At 47.9% G+C, this 13,426-nt stretch overlaps 1 protein-coding gene across 4 annotated transcripts in view; it reads right to left on the bottom strand.

Moving 5' to 3' along the window:
* GALNT18 (polypeptide N-acetylgalactosaminyltransferase 18) overlaps positions 1 to 13,426 on the bottom strand; it is a 253,671-nt gene that overhangs the window by 119,869 nt on the left and 120,376 nt on the right. The gene's annotated exons all lie outside the window — the stretch shown is intronic.

Below are 13,426 nucleotides of genomic sequence, written 5' to 3'. Positions count from 1 at the left end.
TCATTAGGAGACCGGATAGATCTGGAAATAATCTCTGGCTGCAGATGTAAGATCATGGAAACCGCCACGGAGACCCGAGATGTGACGAAGAAATGGGTGACCCCCCAATTACCGGGTCAGTACAGCTTACTTCTAATCCGAGCCATCAGTGCCCGACGGTTCCAGCTGCTGCCATGATCTCATGACAACCCTTCCTGCCCAGGCGTCTTTCAGTGTTGTCACAGGGACAAATCAGCGATCACATCAATAGATAGCTGCTGCTCTTCTTTCCTATGGATGTGGACGGTGACATTGATCCTCCCAAAAGTAAACGTTGCCAAAGTGACCAATCCAGATCCAGCGCTCATTTTCGCCAGCGATTAGTTACTCGCCGTGGCCTCATAATGTTTAGAGAAGTCCTCGTTACCACGTATCAGTCTAGGATTGAGATTTGTGCCCCTGTTGCTTTCCTTCCGTAGGAGATACCTGCACTGTCACACTGTAACGATCCATCAGCATTTCCATCCCTCTGTCACAGCTGTAGGGCTCAGACGAAAGCTCTGCTACCCGGTAACAAGCTACGGTAGCAGGACTAGGTAAGAATAGGTAATGGCTATGCTAAAGAAACGTTTCCATTTACTGACAGCAAGCAGAGCGCTTAAAGGGACCTGTGACATTGTGCAGGCAGTATGATCTGCGGACAGCAAGGAACAGAGAAGAAGAAGCTGAACACAATGATAGATAAGATTGCGGGAAAAGGTTCAGTAGAACGTGTGTTTTATCCCTGTTATATCTGGGGGTAAAGTGGGCGGTCCTAAGTGATTGACAGCCATCTCTACAGGCACAGTCCTACAGAAAAGGCTGGGTCCAGTGGGCGGTCCTAACAGTGGGTGACAGCCATCTCTACAGGCACAGTCCTATAGAAAAGGCTGGGTCCAGTGGGCAGTCCTAACAGTGGGTGACAGCCATCTCTACAGGCACAGTCCTATAGAAAAGGCTGTGTCCAGTGGGCAGTCCTAACAGTGGGTGACAGCCATCTCTACAGGCACAGTCCTATAGAAAAGGCTGGGTCCAGTGGGCGGTCCTAACAGTGGGTGACAGCCATCTCTACAGGCACAGTCCTATAGAAAAGACTGAGTTCAACGGGCGGTCCTACTAATGATTGACAGTCATCTCTACAGGCACAGTCCTATAGAAAAGACAGTCCAGTGGGCGGTCCAAATAGTGATTGTCAGCCATCTCTACAGGCAGTCATACAGAAAATACTGAGTCCAGTGGGCGGGTCTGAGTTTCCCCGCCCATTGGACTCATACATATAAACACCAGGGATTTCAATTACTAAAATGAGAGTTTTAGTGAAGCTTTTCCCATAAAGACATATCAGTCCGATCGGCGCCTCCTGCTCTATATCCTCCGGCCGTAGATCGGATACCATTATCAACATGACGGGATCCCTTTAAAACCAGTAATGAATTGGGACAGTGTATTAGGAGGCTGTGGACCTTTCCATTACATCCTTCTTCAGCTGCTCCTGATAAGTATTCAGCAGCGGCCGCCCCCCGAGTCAGGTCCGGAGCGGGCACTTATTTTTCTGATTAGGAACGTTGCCAAAAGAAGTTGAAGAGAGAAGTGTCGGTGCGAGGAGCACGCAGGACCTCAGCTTGTGTCATTGACGATACGGATAACGCACAAGGACGACTCCTGAAATAACGGGAACGTGGAACCATCGATATGTACAGTGGCCGCTGCCCGCGACGCCTCCGTGACTGGCGGCAGTGTACACTGTTCATCAAGGACAACGGGTCAAATGCCTAAATAGAGGGCTCCGATCTCAGCAGGATCATCGCTGTATGATCAGTCGGGGTCTGACCTCCGGACCCTCACCAGCACCATGTCCTTTTTATCATTTTTCCCGGTCCTAGGAACCTGCCGTATAGAGAGCAGCAGTGTGGCCCCTGTACCTGGGGCCACTGTAACATCTGGGGGTCAGAGAACTGTAAAGAACTGACGCAGAAAGAAACTTCATTATGCTTAGAATCACCTGACTTTTATAGAACCTGCTTTCTATGTATTAAGACCCCATAAAAGCCGCCCATATCGCCCACAGTCTAATGTGTATGGGGGTCTCTGACTCTTCCACCAACAAATAATATTGGGGACAGAAGGGTCCGATTATGACTGATCCTTTTGTCCTCCCGGAGATAAGTCGCCGCCGGAGACGTCAAATTGCGACTCTCATGGAGGACACAGCAGCGAACAATCCTGTGAATGGAGAAGTAGGGGAGATCGTTCAGCTGAGAGTTATCTAATGTGTATGGGGACTAAAAGTGAATCTGTCACCATGGTGCTGCTCTTAGATGGCAAAGGAAAAAAAGACCCCGATTCCAGCAATGTGTCACTTACTTGGCTGCTTGCCACAGTTTTGATAAAATTACAGTTTTCTCTGCTGCAGATCTAGCAGTTATTTAAATGCTGAGGTCTGTATAACCCCGCCCACACCTCTGATTGGCAACTTTCTGCCTATGCACAGTGTAAACAGAATCAGAGCCAATCAGTGGTGAATATGGAGGACTTACCGTACTAGTTCTCATCTCCTGCAAAACAGTGATATTAATCAAAAACTAAAGCAAGCAGCCCAGTGTCACAGGGATCAGGGTCTCTGCCTCCATATTGTTCTCAGATTAAGTGGAAAAAACCTGGCGACACGTTCCATTAAAAAAATGGGAGGAAGTTGGTGATGTGACACCTCTATGATAAACTGATTCAATCAGAGGACAACCCCTGAGGGACACTTTTGGCATATCCACGGGGGTTATCTGTTTAGAGAAACATGATCCCGCCCTCTAGGAATCAGGAATTGCTTTATGTTGGGGTTACTTCACTCAATTCTGTAGCAATGTTATTTATTTTTTATTTTTTTTAATTGCTGTAATATTGCCTCAATTATTAAAAAAACGCAGCAAAATTTTGCATTTTTCTTTCAACAATTTCAGATAAATGCAAAACGAAACCGCAGAGTGTGATTACACCGTGGTAATATAGGTTTAGATTCCTTCATGCTATCATGCGAGTCGCACTAAACTCCAGTTTACTTTTTATAACAGATTTCCAAGACCGTCTTCATTCATGAGGCTGAAGAACAAAGAAGGTTCTCCACCCCGAGATCTAAAGAAAGCCGACTGACAACCGCTGTGGGAGCTGGAACTGTAACCACATTGGTTGTCATCCCGCTATCCTGGAAACAGACACAACGGCGAGAAATCAGAAGAATCAGCCGGGACCTCAGAAGAATCAGCCGGGACCTCAGAAGAATCAGCCGGGACCTCAGAAGAATCAGCCGGGACCACAGAAGAATCAGCCGGGACCTCAGAAGAATCAGCCGGGACCTCAGAAGAATCAGCCGGGACCTCAGAAGAATCAGCCGGGACCACAGAAGAATCAGCCGGGACCACAGAAGAATCAGCCGGGACCACAGAAGAATCAGCCGGGACCACAGAAGAATCAGCCGGGACCACAGAAGAATCAGCCGGGACCACAGAAGAATCAGCCGGGACCTCAGAAGAATCAGCCGGGACCACAGAAGAATCAGCCGGGACCACAGAAGAATCAGCCGGGACCTCAGAAGAATTAGCCGGAACCACAGAAGAATCAGCCTGGACCACAGAAGAATCAGCCGGGACATTAAGGGCAGATTCATCCTTTTTGCCATCCTCGGCAGAGCAGAGGTTAAGGCTGTGTGCCCACGTTGCGTTTATGCGTTTCCGCAGCGCTTTTAGAGAAGCGTTTCTGCTGCGGAAACGCTTAAGAAAAGCATCTAATGTAATAGAATGGAAAACGCACATGTTGTGCTAATGGTGCATTTTTTTCAGCAGCGAAAAAAACGCAGCATGTTCATTAATTGTGCGGAATCGCATGTGATTCCGCATACATACACTGTAATTGCAAAAGCGCATAGGAAAACGCATGTCAAAATGCTTGAAAAAAGCGTCAAAAACGTGTGTCAAAAAGCGCATGCGTTTTCCCTGGCAAGGGCATGCGTTTCTGCTCAGGAAAAAAACGCTTGAAAAACGCTACGTTGGCACATAGCCTAAGAGTAGGGACCGCCATGACATTGCGCCTCCTCTCCCGCCAGCGAGGAGCCGCTCATTACATACAAGAGAGACTTTTTCAATTAATGCGTCAATTACTTGTAAACATTTCACACTTGAGAAATTGAATTTGTCTCATTAAATCAACTTTATAAATAGCAATTTAAAATTACAGGCGCTTCACGGCTCTGGGAACGAAACGCCTGCGCTCCGCCATGTCCCGACCAATCCCACGAGACCATCAGGATAAAGGCAGAAGACCGTATACAGGAGAGGAGAAGTGGTACTATGCAGTGTATATACACAGGACAGGAGGAGTGGTACTGTGCAGTGTATATATACAGGACAGGAGGAGTGGTACTGTGCAGTGTATATATACAGGACAGGAGGAGTGGTACTGTGCAGTGTATATATACAGGACAGGAGGAGTGGTACTGTGCAGTGTATATATACAGGACAGGAGTAGTGGTACTGTGCAGTGTATATATACAGGACAGGAGGAGTGGTGCTGTGCAGTGTATATATACAGGACAGGAGGAGTGGTACTGTGCAGTGTATATATACAGGACAGGAGGAGTGGTACTGTGCAGTGTATATATACAGGACAGGAGTAGTGGTACTGTGCAGTGTATATATACAGGACAGGAGTAGTGGTACTGTGCAGTGTATATATACAGGACAGGAGGAGTGGTACTGTGCAGTGTATATATACAGGACAGGAGGAGTGGTACTGTGCAGTGTATATATACAGGACAGGAGGAGTGGTACTGTGCAGTGTATATATACAGGACAGGAGTAGTGGTACTGTGCAGTGTATATATACAGGACAGGAGGAGTGGTGCTGTGCAGTGTATATATACAGGACAGGAGGAGTGGTACTGTGCAGTGTATATATACAGGACAGGAGGAGTGGTACTATGCAGTGTATATATACAGAACAGGAGGAGTGGTGCTGGGCAGTGTATATATACAAGAGGAGTGGTACTATGCAGTGTGTATATATACAGGACAGGAGGAGTGGTACTGTGCAGTGTATATATACAGGACAGGAGGAGTGGTACTATGCAGTGTATATATACAGGAGGAGTGGTACTGTGCAGTGTATATATACAGGAGGAGTGGTACTGTGCAGTGTATATATACAGGAGGAGTGGTACTGTGCAGTGTATATATACAGGAGGAGTGGTACTGTGCAGTGTATATATACAGGAGGAGTGGTACTGTGCAGTGTATATAGACAGGAGGAGTGGTACTGTGCAGTGTATATATACAGGACAGGAGGAGTGGTACTGTGCAGTGTATATATACAGGACAGGAGGAGTGGTACTGTGCAGTGTATATATACAGGACAGGAGGAGTGGTACTGTGCAGTGTATATATACAGGACAGGAGGAGTGGTACTGTGCAGTGTATATATACAGGACAGGAGGAGTGGTACTGTGCAGTGTATATATACAGGACAGGAGGAGTGGTACTGTGCCGTGTATATATAGAGGAGGAGTGGTACTGTGCAGTGTATATATACAGGAGGAGTGGTGCTGTGCAGTGTATATATACAGGACAGGAGGAGTGGTGCTGTGCAGTGTATATTACAGGACAGGAGGAGTGGTACTGTGCAGTGTATATATACAGGAGGAGTGGTACTGTGCAGTGTATATATACAGGAGGAGTGGTACTGTGCAGTGTATATATACAGGAGGAGTGGTACTGTGCCGTGTATATATACAGGAGGAGTGGTACTGTGCAGTGTATATATACAGGAGGAGTGGTACTGTGCAGTGTATATATACAGGAGGAGTGGTACTGTGCAGTGTATATATACAGGAGGAGTGGTACTGTGCAGTGCATATATACAGGACAGGAGGAGTGGTACTGTGCAGTGTATATATACAGGACAGGAGGAGTGGTACTGTGCAGTGTACATATACAGGACAGGAGGATTGGTACTGTGCAGTGTATATATACAGGACAGGAGGAGTGGTACTGTGCAGTGTATATATACAGGACAGGAGGAGTGGTACTGTGCAGTGTATATATACAGGAGGAGTGGTACTGTGCAGTGTATATATACAGGAGGAGTGGTACTGTGCAGTGTATATATACAGGAGGAGTGGTACTGTACAGTGTATATATACAGGAGGAGTGGTACTGTACAGTGTATATACACAGGAGGAGTGGTACTGTGCAGTGTATATATACAGGACAGGAGGAGTGGTACTGTGAAGTACATATACAGGGCAGGAGGAGTGGTACTGTGCAGTGTATATATACAGGACAGGAGGAGTGGTACTGTGCAGTGTATATATACAGGACAGGAGGAGTGGTACTGTGCAGTGTATATATACAGGACAGGAGGAGTGGTACTGTGCAGTGTCTATATACAGGAGGAGTGGTACTGTGCAGTGTATATATACAGGAGGAGTGGTACTGTGCAGTGTATATACACAGGAGGAGTGGTACTGTGCAGTGTATATATACAGGACAGGAGGAGTGGTACTGTGCAGTGTATATATACAGGACAGGAGGAGTGGTACTGTGCAGTGTATATATACAGGACAGGAGGAGTGGTACTGTGCAGTGTCTATATACAGGAGGAGTGGTACTGTGCAGTGTATATATACAGGAGGAGTGGTACTGTGCAGTGTATATATACAGGAGGAGTGGTACTGTGCAGTGTATATATACAGGAGGAGTGGTACTGTGCAGTGTATATACACAGGAGGAGTGGTACTGTGCAGTGTATATATACAGGACAGGAGGAGTGGTACTGTGCAGTGTATATATACAGGACAGGAGGAGTGGTACTGTGCAGTGTATATATACAGGACAGGAGGAGTGGTACTGTGCAGTGTATATATACAGGGCAGGAGGAGTGGTACTGTGCAGTGTATATACAGGGCAGGAGGAGTGGTACTGTGCAGTGTATATATACAGGACAGGAGGAGTGGTACTGTGAAGTATATATACAGGGCAGGAGGAGTGGTACTGTGCAGTGTATATATACAGGAGGAGCGGTACTGTGCAGTGTATATATACAGGACAGGAGGAGTGGTACTGTGCAGTGTATATATACAGGAGGAGTGGTACTGTGCAGTGTATATATACAGGAGGAGTGGTACTGTGCAGTGTATATATACAGGAGGAGTGGTACTGTGCAGTGTATATATACAGGAGGAGTGGTACTGTGCAGTGTATATAGACAGGAGGAGTGGTACTGTGCAGTGTATATATACAGGACAGGAGGAGTGGTACTGTGCAGTGTATATATACAGGACAGGAGGAGTGGTACTGTGCAGTGTATATATACAGGACAGGAGGAGTGGTACTGTGCAGTGTATATATACAGGACAGGAGGAGTGGTACTGTGCAGTGTATATATACAGGACAGGAGGAGTGGTACTGTGCAGTGTATATATACAGGACAGGAGGAGTGGTACTGTGCCGTGTATATATACAGGAGGAGTGGTACTGTGCAGTGTATATATACAGGAGGAGTGGTGCTGTGCAGTGTATATATACAGGACAGGAGGAGTGGTGCTGTGCAGTGTATATTACAGGACAGGAGGAGTGGTACTGTGCAGTGTATATATACAGGAGGAGTGGTACTGTGCAGTGTATATATACAGGAGGAGTGGTACTGTGCAGTGTATATATACAGGAGGAGTGGTACTGTGCCGTGTATATATACAGGAGGAGTGGTACTGTGCAGTGTATATATACAGGAGGAGTGGTACTGTGCAGTGTATATATACAGGAGGAGTGGTACTGTGCAGTGTATATATACAGGAGGAGTGGTACTGTGCAGTGCATATATACAGGACAGGAGGAGTGGTACTGTGCAGTGTATATATACAGGACAGGAGGAGTGGTACTGTGCAGTGTACATATACAGGACAGGAGGATTGGTACTGTGCAGTGTATATATACAGGACAGGAGGAGTGGTACTGTGCAGTGTATATATACAGGACAGGAGGAGTGGTACTGTGCAGTGTCTATATACAGGAGGAGTGGTACTGTGCAGTGTATATATACAGGAGGAGTGGTACTGTGCAGTGTATATATACAGGAGGAGTGGTACTGTACAGTGTATATACACAGGAGGAGTGGTACTGTGCAGTGTATATATACAGGACAGGAGGAGTGGTACTGTGAAGTACATATACAGGGCAGGAGGAGTGGTACTGTGCAGTGTATATATACAGGACAGGAGGAGTGGTACTGTGCAGTGTATATATACAGGACAGGAGGAGTGGTACTGTGCAGTGTATATATACAGGACAGGAGGAGTGGTACTGTGCAGTGTCTATATACAGGAGGAGTGGTACTGTGCAGTGTCTATATACAGGAGGAGTGGTACTGTGCAGTGTCTATATACAGGAGGAGTGGTACTGTGCAGTGTCTATATACAGGAGGAGTGGTACTGTGCAGTGTATATATACAGGAGGAGTGGTACTGTGCAGTGTATATATACAGGAGGAGTGGTACTGTGCAGTGTATATATACAGGAGGAGTGGTACTGTGCAGTGTATATACACAGGAGGAGTGGTACTGTGCAGTGTATATATACAGGACAGGAGGAGTGGTACTGTGCAGTGTATATATACAGGACAGGAGGAGTGGTACTGTGCAGTGTATATATACAGGACAGGAGGAGTGGTACTGTGCAGTGTATATATACAGGGCAGGAGGAGTGGTACTGTGCAGTGTATATACAGGGCAGGAGGAGTGGTACTGTGCAGTGTATATATACAGGACAGGAGGAGTGGTACTGTGAAGTATATATACAGGGCAGGAGGAGTGGTACTGTGCAGTGTATATATACAGGAGGAGCGGTACTGTGCAGTGTATATATACAGGACAGGAGGAGTGGTACTGTGCAGTGTATATATACAGGACAGGAGGAGTGGTACTGTGCAGTGTATATATACAGGACAGGAGGAGTGGTACTGTGCAGTGTATATATACAGGACAGGAGGAGTGGTACTGTGCAGTGTATATATACAGGAGGAGTGGTACTGTGCAGTGTATATACAGGAGGAGTGGTACTGTGCAGTGTATATATACAGGAGGAGTGGTACTGTGCAGTGTATATACACAGGAGGAGTGGTACTGTGCAGTGTATATATACAGGACAGGAGGAGTGGTACTGTGCAGTGTATATATACAGGACAGGAGGAGTGGTACTGTGCAGTGTATATATACAGGAGGAGTGGTACTGTGCAGTGTATATATACAGGAGGAGTGGTACTGTGCAGTGTATATACACAGGAGGAGTGGTACTGTGCAGTGTATATATACAGGACAGGAGGAGTGGTACTGTGCAGTGTATATATACAGGACAGGAGGAGTGGTACTGTGCAGTGTATATACAGGGCAGGAGGAGTGGTACTGTGCAGTGTATATATACAGGACAGGAGGAGTGGTACTGTGAAGTATATATACAGGGCAGGAGGAGTGGTACTGTGCAGTGTATATATACAGGAGGAGCGGTACTGTGCAGTGTATATATACAGGACAGGAGGAGTGGTACTGTGCAGTGTATATATACAGGACAGGAGGAGTGGTACTGTGCAGTGTCTATATACAGGAGGAGTGGTACTGTGCAGTGTATATATACAGGAGGAGTGGTACTGTGCAGTGTATATATACAGGAGGAGTGGTACTGTGCAGTGTATATACACAGGAGGAGTGGTACTGTGCAGTGTATATATACAGGACAGGAGGAGTGGTACTGTGCAGTGTATATATACAGGACAGGAGGAGTGGTACTGTGCAGTGTATATATACAGGACAGGAGGAGTGGTACTGTGCAGTGTATATATACAGGGCAGGAGGAGTGGTACTGTGCAGTGTATATATACAGGACAGGAGGAGTGGTACTGTGAAGTATATATATACAGGACAGGAGGAGTGGTACTGTGAAGTATATATACAGGGCAGGAGGAGTGGTACTGTGCAGTGTATATATACAGGAGGAGCGGTACTGTGCAGTGTATATATACAGGACAGGAGGAGTGGTACTGTGCAGCGTATATATACAGGACAGGAGGAGTGGTACTGTGCAGTGTATATATACAGGACAGGAGGAGTGGTACTGTGCAGTGTATATATACAGGACAGGAGGAGTGGTACTGTGCAGTGTATATATACAGGAGGAGTGGTACTGTGCAGTGTATATATACAGGAGGAGTGGTACTGTGCAGTGTATATATACAGGAGGAGTGGTACTGTGCAGTGTATATACACAGGAGGAGTGGTACTGTGCAGTGTATATATACAGGACAGGAGGAGTGGTACTGTGCAGTGTATATATACAGGACAGGAGGAGTGGTACTGTGCAGTGTATATATACAGGAGGAGTGGTACTGTGCAGTGTATATATACAGGAGGAGTGGTACTGTGCAGTGTATATACACAGGAGGAGTGGTACTGTGCAGTGTATATATTCAGGACAGGAGGAGTGGTACTGTGCAGTGTATATATACAGGACAGGAGGAGTGGTACTGTGCAGTGTATATACAGGGCAGGAGGAGTGGTACTGTGCAGTGTATATATACAGGACAGGAGGAGTGGTACTGTGCAGTGTATATATACAGGACAGGAGGAGTGGTACTGTGCAGTGTATATATACAGGAGGAGCGGTACTGTGCAGTGTATATATACAGGACAGGAGGAGTGGTACTGTGCAGTGTATATATACAGGACAGGAGGAGTGGTACTGTGCAGTGTCTATATACAGGAGGAGTGGTACTGTGCAGTGTATATATACAGGAGGAGTGGTACTGTGCAGTGTATATATACAGGAGGAGTGGTACTGTGCAGTGTATATACACAGGAGGAGTGGTACTGTGCAGTGTATATATACAGGACAGGAGGAGTGGTACTGTGCAGTGTATATATACAGGACAGGAGGAGTGGTACTGTGCAGTGTATATATACAGGACAGGAGGAGTGGTACTGTGCAGTGTATATATACAGGACAGGAGGAGTGGTACTGTGCAGTGTATATATACAGGACAGGAGGAGTGGTACTGTGAAGTATATATACAGGGCAGGAGGAGTGGTACTGTGCAGTGTATATATACAGGAGGAGTGGTACTGTGCAGTGTATATATACAGGAGTGGTACTGTGCAGTGTATATATACAGGACAGGAGGAGTGGTACTGTGCAGTGTATATATATACAGGAGGAGTTGTACTGTGCAATGTCCTGAAAGACCCCAGAGATTAATACATCTCTCAAGGACCCTCGTCCTCCACTCACAGGAGGGGAAATTGGCCTCCACTACTTGTAAATAAACCGCTCAGACGTCATTACCAATTTCAGTTTCCCAGCAGACGACTCCCCGCAGTATAAATAGCGCCATTCTAGGACACTCCACTAACAAGTGTTCTAAGAGGAATTCACGAATGAAAAGTGGCCATTATGTTACACATGGAAAAAACATTAAATGCAGCGTCCTGTATATGTGATGTCTGCAGCTGAATATTAACCTTATACTCCAGTCACATCCAAAGCTGCACTCACAATTCTGAAGCTTTTGTTTCTAGACTGTAGGACATCGTCAATGATCACTGGCTAGAAAAGAGTAGAACTAACATGTTTTAACAGGCAGCAAAGAAAAAAATCTCTCAGCATTCCCTGCTTTATCAGTGGCTGCACAGAGCCCTGAGATTATCATTCTGGGAAGGGTCAGTTCTAGAGATTTACTGACCTTCCCCCTCTTCATTACAGGAGTTCAGATAAGCTAAAAAGTGAGTGCAGCTCTGGGGTATAATACAGGATGTAACTCAGGATCAGTAATGTATGTACACAGTGACTGCACCAGCAGAATAGTGAGTGCAGCTCTGGAGTATAATACAGGATGTAACTCAGGATCAGTAATGTAATGTATGTACACAGTGACTGCAGCAGCAGAATAGTGAGTGCAGCTCTGGAGTATAATACAGGATGTAACTCAGGATCAGTAATGTAATGTATGTACACAGTGACTGCACCAGCAGACTAGTGAGTGCTGCTCTGGAGTATAATACAGGATGTAACTCAGGATCAATAATGTAATGTATGTACACAGTGACTGCACCAGCAGAATAGTGTGTGCAGCTCTGGACACGCCCAGGAAGAGGAGGAGCGTCGCAGCTGAGCGTCTGCAGGCTGGGAAGGGAGGTTTTTTTTTCCTGCAAGGACTTTCCATCTGCCCCCTTCCCAGGAAAGAGGACTCTCCCTGGGACTGAGCGCCGGGGCTGTGCCCCTGCCTCCCACCCCCCGGCAAGCCAGCTGGGGGTGGGGGGCCTCATCCACCACCAGGAGGCCCAAGGCACAGCCAGCCAGTCCCAGGGATGGGGAAAAAGCGGACACCAGGGGGCCGCAAGGCTCCAGGGTCCGGGACCCCTGAAGTGAAGGCAGTGGCGGGCCCTTCCCCCGGAGGTGCAGCAGCCGGCAGAGGTGAGGCGGGGCCCCCCCTTAACATCTGGGGCTCAAAGGCTGCGGGAGAGCCGGCTACCACCTACGCCTCCCGCATCCATGCCCACCTCTCCGAATATGAGGAGGCCGGGAAGCAGCTGAGGAGACTTCGGGGGGAGTTGGAGGGAGCCAAGATAATATCTAAAAACAGGCTCCGTACCTCAAAGAAAGCGGAGGTCGCCGCCACAGTCCAGCGGCTGGAAGAGGAGATTCGGGCCCTGGAGGGCCGGCAAAGTGTCATCATGGCTGGCAGCGGCCCCTTCCAGGAGAAGCTGCGGAACGAGGACCGGTTCAGGGCCATGGCCGGTGGGTCTCCTGGGGGGTCAGGAGGCCCCACCCAGGTGGAGGAAAGTGAGGAGAAGGAAGAGCAAGATGGCGCCCACGCTACACCCGGGCCGCCTCCACCTGAAGACCTGATGGACACCAGCAGGAGTCAGGTAACATGCAGCGGGATAGCCCCTGAGCAATTGGCCCTCCCGCTGGACTCCAGTAACGCGGAGGAAAGCAGGAGCGAGGGGGAGGATGGAGGGAGTGGGAGTAATACCGAGGGGGGCTGCCTCATCCTCAGGCAAGTGCGGCAGATGGAATCCCCAGCACGGTTTGGCACGCTGTTGTTTGGGGATGAAGTCTGCCCAGAGGATGAGGCAACCGGGAAGAGGAGAAACAGGAGGCGCAGGCGTAAGGCCTCTGAAGGCGTGGAGGAACAACTGGTTTTTGCTCCTCTTCCCGGGGCCCCTCTGTCCCGCTGTGTGGAACCCGCTACCCACCCCGGCTCGGGCCGTGGTGGGTCCGCAGCGAGGGAGCGGGGAGAGAGATGACTGTTGTGACCTGACTGTCGCATCTGGTGACAGTTCAGACCAGGGCAGCGACATGGAGGTCGGTGCTGGTTGTGGT

The sequence above is a fragment of the Dendrobates tinctorius genome, unplaced genomic scaffold, assembly GCF_039654945.1.
Source record: "Dendrobates tinctorius isolate UK_male_01 unplaced genomic scaffold, ASM3965494v1 ptg000059l, whole genome shotgun sequence".
In the NCBI taxonomy this organism is placed as follows: domain Eukaryota; kingdom Metazoa; phylum Chordata; class Amphibia; order Anura; family Dendrobatidae; genus Dendrobates; species Dendrobates tinctorius.
The sequence above is the reverse complement of the archived record's forward strand: the minus strand, read 5'-3'. Positions and strand labels throughout refer to the sequence as shown.